The following is a 7,337-nucleotide window of genomic DNA, read 5'->3' as shown; positions in this document are numbered from 1 at the left end:
TAAAGCAATGAAAGCTTTAAGATCGTTATGCTTTTTTTTATTTTTTTGAACAACAGCAAATAACAGAAGTAGAAAAGTTGCATCAAAAAATACTGCAGAAAATCGGTGCAATGAGTGCAATGCAATACCTCGGCTCCAGACGTCCCGCCCCCTCCACAGACGCTCCGCTGCTCCTCTCCCAAATTGTAGCTGACCGCAGACAGGAGGCCGGCTTGTTTTGTTTTTATGAATGAAATTGCGGAAAACAACTTATGAAGTTTGACCCACTAGAAGAGCAAGAACGCTGGGACCCTTTTTCCACCTCCGCTCTTTTTGGCCCTCATGTCCCTCCGTCGTCGGACTAAACTCGCCCCCACTTCCTCGCCGCCTCGGCCGTATCTATTCCCACAGTGTGTAGCTCAGACCACGCTTCAATATTGAGCATTAATAAAAAATGTCTGTGTCAAGCTAACTGCAACACACTGCTGTAAGAGTATAACCAGGAAGCGAGGTAGGAGGGCAAAATAGGTTTAGCGCCACCTCAGCACGGGAGGGAGAATTACGCCCAGGAGCAAATGGATAAAAATAGACCAGAGAAAAAAAAAAAAACATGATTCAATTCTCTTGCGGACGTGTCGATGCATCGGATCGTCGGCTGTTGGGTCGATGCATCGATACAAAACGATTATTATTTACACCCCTAGAAAGTACCTCTGTGCACACAGCAGTGGGTAAATCATGCAACCCATGTATGGAGGCTTGGTCCTCGATGCGGCCATTAGAGGATGGAGTCCCAGCCTAGTGACTTTTGCTGCCTGTCTTCCCCCTCTCTCCCGTCCCATTTCCCGTCTCCCTACTATCAAAAATATTCCCACTAAAGCCTAAATAAGATCTCATGAGAAAGTACCCCTGGTACAGTGCCAGCGTTTGTTCCCTCCAAACCTCACCCCTGGCCGGATCTTTTCAGATTGCTGCTCATCCTGAACATGTGGACGTTTCCTTCCGTTCAAAGGAAGTTGCTCATCTCCACTGTCGCCACATGCTTGCTTAGGTCACTAAAGTTAAAACAATGTTTTGCTTCCCTCAGTGAATTCTTTTTAGCAATTTTGATTGTATTACTAACTTAATTTGATCATAACTGCACTTCAGTCCAACTAAAGGAGTAGACCGTAATGAATTTTGTTCCAAGTTGTATTACTTTGTAATTTGACATAAATTTCAAATGTTTCTCTTGTGCTTTGAACTAATCAGTACATCGATTCCCATCATCTTTGAGTAATGCCTTTATTTTGAAATTCACAAGGCATGAGCTCATAGCAAACAGTTCTATATAACTATTTACTATTTTTATATAAATACCTGATGTCTATTAAAGCTCATTTTATGGGCGTTAAATTATTTTGCTGATGCATCATATCGATGATTTGAATTTAACTGAAATATGTTGATAGACAGACGGGTGATGAGGATGTCGCCTTTACTTTAAATAACATCTTTTATCAAATGGAATCATGTAAACAAACCGAACTGGAGGGAAAAGCTGGATTAAAATAGTGTTTAAGTCCAGTTTGAGGCCTTTTATAACTGCCTGTAAGAGCCGGTTGGATTAAAACGCACAGTAGTTCAGATTAAAACAGTGTTTCTACATCTGTTCGAAGCAATGCCTGACTAACACCCCCGGTTTAGAGATGAAGCCTCTTCCTGCAGCGTTGATCCTCTATAAAAACACAACAGAGGGAGGATCAAACATATCGGCTCATTGCTGTCTGTGGAAAACACTGAAGTCACGGCCTACTGTAATCACTTCCTTTATTCCACCCATATTGTTTGAAAAGATCTCCTACAACCTTAAAGCAAACTTCTCTGTGAGTCCTTTTGATTTTAGGAATTAAAAGAAACGTCATCAAATGAAGGTTTTCCTAAAGCGTCCAGCCGGCTCAACCAATCAGCATGTTCCTTTAACGTCACTCAGAGGTCTGTAAGCTTTAAAGACCCAATAAAAGCAAATTCAAGAAGTGAACATCAACAGTTCCCCAACAATTAGGAGGAAATGGAATAAAACCAGCAGGTAATGGAAGAAGTTGTTGTGATTGGAAATAAAACATCGTAAAAACCCAAACAAACGGCTGATATCGGGAATTGGAAAGCCTGCTTCCTGCATCCAAGCACATGTAGACGTCGCTGCTTTATATCAGGATACAGGATTCAGCTAAGATGGAGTCAGTCTCGCCTTTTAAAGCCAAAGCTCATAGAAAGAAAAACAAACAAGCCTATAATTATTTTTATATCCAACCTGGAAAACTTATAATTTAAGTTGTTCTGTGGTCAAAGTTTCACAGCCACTATGGGGGCTGCCATTTTTGTTGGTTTCTGCAAAGAACTTCCAGGAGTGCTTTGCACAGGGGCGGAGCTACATGGGGGGCCAGGGCCACCCTTACCTAATCACTGGCAGCCCCTAACATTTTTCCCTCTAAGCAGTAATACTCTCAAGTGGAATGTTCTAACTTATTTAACATTTTAATTTTGTATATGTAAACAATTACCTGACAATAAAAACCCTGTGGTTAATTATGCACATTACTATATTGACATTAAAGATAAATACAGAATTCATGCTCTTTTCAGAACTAGTTTTTTTCTTATATGGGTAAAGAGAAAATTATGTCTCTGCATGTCATCTAGAAATCTTCACTGAAATCAGAGATAAATAACCACTTTAATAATAAGTAATCCATTTAATGTAGATATTAGTACATGTAAATATTCATTTCATGCTGAATGATTATTAATAAAACTAGCTTATTAATGATAATGAATAAGATGTTCGCCCCAAAACCAAAAACTGAAAGAATTTTGTCCACTATACTTTTAATTTAGACAGCATGGATGTTTAAATATATTTGTCTATTTGTTAGAAAAAGCTGTAGGAAAGTATAGTTTGTCTTTATTTAGAAAATATGGATTTTGTGATTGTTCATTTTCCTGTAGGAACCATGTAGATTGACCCTGAGGTTCCAGCACCTATGTATCGAACGCAGTTACATAAGCATTTTTCTGTGTGAATTAATTTTTTTGTTTTTGTGAATATGAATATGTTTTACTTTTAATATCCAGTTCATATTTGTGTATTTTTTTATTAATATGTACATACTTTGGGGAAATATTGTAATAATGTCAGATGGAGACGTCACCGATTAGGTTATCACTTGATCACGTGATGCCTTGGATGGAAAATTCTGAGTTTTGTTTTATACTCGGTCGGCGTGTGCAAGAGTAAAGGCAAAGGACTGAAATATAGAAGAAATGGACGTGTAAGGACTTCTAGCAACTCCTAATATGACGATTTCACTGATGAATATTTTCCACCGTGTATTTTGCAGTGTTCACGGTGGTCTTGGCCGTTTGTATGACGGAAAATCCTGTAATAAACGTTTGGAACCATCGGTTTGATAATTGCACTTTCATCAACCAGTTAGAAAAAGTTGGGAGCAGCTATAACCTATCTGCTTTTGGCCACCCCTCAGTGTACGTTGGTTATTGCCTGGCCCCCCTGATTAAAGTTTTCTGGCTACGCCTCTGGCTTTGCAGAGAACGCTCGGTGGCATATGGGAGGGAGAGATGGAGACGTAACAGTTTGCATTCTGAGCTGTGGCTGAAAACGGCAAATAAAAATCATAAAAAGAATAAATAAATGCTGACCTTATTCAATCAGAAATAAACAGAAGAATTAGCTTAGTGGCGGGGGGGGATTTACTATTAGGCAATACTAGGCAGCTGCATAAAACTCTGTTTACATGCATGGTTAAGCCAACTATTCCTTATTTGTGCACATTAATTATGTTTTTGATATAAATGTTTTCGCTAAAATGTAATCAGAATGTTTATAACATTAAACATGTCTCAGTGCCCCCCCAATGTCCACCATATTGGATCAGTCCATTTGCTGCACATGTCCAGAAAGCTTCAAACAGACAGCAGCAAACCATTAAAATACAAATGGCGCAAAGGGCAGCGCTGCTAACTTAGCATTTTTGTCGCTATATTTGGCGACTTTTCAGGCCCTTCTAGTACTTTTCTATCAAAAAATCACCTAGTGCCAAATCTAGCGACTTTTTTTGTGGCTTTCTGGAGACTGTCTATACCATTAAAATTTCTGTATCTGTATAATGGGTCTGTTTTATGTGCTGTCTTCTCAATTCAGAGGGTCCCCTGCCTGTTTTTGCCTAGGGCCCCAAATTTCCTAAATCCGCCCCTGCTTAGTGGTAGAGGTAAACCACAAATGCGAACAATAATGTGATAGTATCAGAAAAGCGATATATTTTAACAGAAATATGTCCTTTTATAAAAGTCTGATATATCTGAGCTCCTTTTATTGATACATGTCTATATTTGGGATGCATTGATCTAGTTTTATTTAAAGGTCAAGCTGCACATTCTGATTGGTCCTTTGTGGTCCTTTTTTTTAATGCAATTTAAATTTTAGTGCAATAATAATAGATATAGCCGATAAAGGATAGTTAAATCTTTGATGCATAAATCGGGACAATAATTGAATTCCTTTTCATCCCCGAAGATCAAACCATGTCATCTTTTAATGAGCGATCAGCTAATCTCATATGTGCAATAATTTCCAACAAGATAAAAATTTGCAGGCTTACGTTACATTTATTTGATGCATTATTAGTCAGAAATGTAGATTTTAAGTTAAATCAGCTTGTTGAGAAAAAAAAGTAAAGTACTTGAAGCAGTTTTTTCAATTTAAAAATGAATGAATACATTTTTTTTTATTTAGGAAGTCTAAAGAAAGAAAAACTTTAAAGAAATATGAAATTAAGAGTTAAAAAAAAGAAAATGAGAGAGGACTATTACACTTTATTTGGGTATAACTGTATAGAAAAATGACTCAAAGAGGTTGCATATATTAAAACAGACTTTTAATCAAGTTAAAATGATGATTTAGAAAGATAACTGTTTTGAAACCCCTTTAAAGAAACTCTAAATATGTAAAATAAGAGGTTTGACAGATTAACAGTAATTTCGATATAATCTGGAGGCCACAGAGAGACACACCTGTGGATTAAAGCCAGCAGCAAACAGAGGCCTGCAGACAAAGTGGCGCAAATTCTGTTTAAAATGAAAACCACAGAAAACATTACCACCTTAAAACACACCGAACAGGGAAATTATCACAGAAGTCTTTAAAAAAATAAATTATTCGGTTTGTGTGGCTGTTGTGCTCCAACATGGCCGCTGAGAAACAAGGAAACAACCTGAACAGGGCGGACTCACCTGGCGAAACCGAGACTTTCCTCCGGTTGTCCCGGTCCAAAGCGGCCTTTATCCCGAACTACCGGCCCGGATGGGAGGGAGGTGGGTTAGGAAGAGGTCTTCAACTGAGCAAACAGTCGCTAAATGTTTTTGTGAAGTCCATATAATCCTCCTTCCGTGTTCTGGCAGGTATGTGGGCGTGGCCTAATGATTTCAGGTGTGCAGTTGAAACTGCTGTAGGCGCGGCTGATGGTATCGCTGCTCTGACTCATCATCACCTGTGAGTCAACTGAAAAGGACTTCATTCAGGTCTGATCCGGAAAATTATTCAATAAAAATGAAGAGAAAAGGAAAAAGAATAATTATATTTTCAAGTAAAAAAAATCCACTTGTATTAATCAGCTTTTTACAAATAAAATGTGAGACCAAATCTTCCATGAAGGTCTTTTTTTTTTCTGCATTTTTAACTAATATTACAACAAGTCCATAATGCTTTTATACATTATTGATTTTATTTAAAATATTAATGAATTGTCCTTTTATCTCCTCTTTCTTTCATCTTTTCTCTTTTTTTCTCTTTTTCCTTTCATGTTCTACTTACATTGCAGTGTCCATATAATCTGTTATACTCCCTGCATGAATTATAATAAAGCTATTTATATGCATAAATCAAGAGGAACACTACGGCGATAGCCATGCTGCTCCACTTGTGAAAGTAAGATCTGTTGGGCTCTTTTTGGCATCAAGACAATTATTCTAATTGCCACATTGCCAGACAGGCATTGTTAAAAAAAAAAAAAAAAAAAAAGACAAGCAAACAAACAAAACAAAAAAAAACTGGATTCTCCTTTAACAGAAGAAAAAAATAATAAAATATAAAGTGGTGTCGGATGGACAGACGGGCAGAAAGTTGATCCAACAGAAACAGAATTTGAATATCCCAGCGTGAATCTGTCTATGCAAACATTTAAATGTATTGGTGTGGAAGTGAATTGCACTCAATTGAGACTGTTTTTAATAGCATGAAACTGAATAAAAACTTATCAGAAACTAAAATAATTGGTTGAAAACATCATTATTGGATAGAAAATTCCTTCTGACCAATTTCCCTTTCAGTTCTACAAATCAATGATGTTATAAAATTCAATTTCCTTTCGGATTAAAAGTATAATTTAATTTGATTGAATCTTGATCCTGAGTAGTGTTGCACCGATATCAGTATCGGGAGGGACTCCGATACAGCAATAAAATGGTGGTATCGGTATCGGTGAGTACCAACAAATAGGGCACCGATACTATTTTTTTAGGGCCAAAAGTTTATTCAACTATTGTCACCCATTCCAGGTAGGCAATAAAAGTTCTACCGGATTCATTTTGTATTAGTCTTTTTCCTGCTTCACAAAGGTAGGCAGCAGCTTCACTAAGCCATGATGGCAATTATTTTACATCCAAGTAGTATGCAGTTCTTTATATATACACACCAGAGATTGGGGATCAACAAGTCATCTCTTTGTCATGTATTTGTTCTGCCCAGCCACTGAACCAGGTGAGTCCAATCTGGTTTTACCTGTGCAGTTTGAACTCACCTGGTCAGACACTAGTCCTGAAAAAGGCCACAGTAATTGAAAACATATTCACAACAGGAAAAAATCTAAATCTAGATAAGTCCTTTTTTTAAAAAAAAATAAAATAAGTGCATTTGTTCTTGGATTGAGGAGGTAAAAGAGACATTTTACCAATGAAACAAGACAATTCACATTTAAAATAAGAAAACACTATTGCATTGACTTATTTCCAGTGCATATTATATAATTATCTTATTTTAAGAGTAAAAATACTCATTCCATTGGCAAACTATCTCACTTAGCTACTCAAATTAAGGGTAAATAGGGGGCGCTGGGGCACCGCCCTCCCTGATAAGAAGAGAGAAACGTAAAATATATTTTTACACTCATAAATGTCAGTTTTACTCTCTAGAGTGTGTACCTATAAGCAAAACAAATTATATAAACTACATTTCCCAACCTACTATCATTCATTTGTGGGTTTCCACAGACAGACTCCGGGTATGTATGTGTGTGTGTGTGTGT

General features: G+C 37.2%; 1 protein-coding gene across 1 annotated transcript in view; it reads right to left on the bottom strand.

The window, feature by feature from the left end:
• tjp2 (tight junction protein 2) overlaps positions 1-5,460 on the bottom strand; it is an 82,031-nt gene extending 76,571 nt beyond the window's left edge. The window contains exon 1 of the mRNA XM_015373200.1: positions 5,269-5,460. The gene's annotated coding sequence lies outside the window, so the exon portion shown is untranslated. The remainder of the gene's footprint in view (positions 1-5,268) is intronic.
• Positions 5,461-7,337: the final 1,877 nt, after the last annotated feature.

Source organism: Cyprinodon variegatus, unplaced genomic scaffold (genome assembly GCF_000732505.1).
Source record: "Cyprinodon variegatus isolate N-32 unplaced genomic scaffold, C_variegatus-1.0 Scaffold82, whole genome shotgun sequence".
NCBI lineage: Eukaryota > Metazoa > Chordata > Actinopteri > Cyprinodontiformes > Cyprinodontidae > Cyprinodon > Cyprinodon variegatus.
The sequence above is the reverse complement of the archived record's forward strand: the minus strand, read 5'-3'. Positions and strand labels throughout refer to the sequence as shown.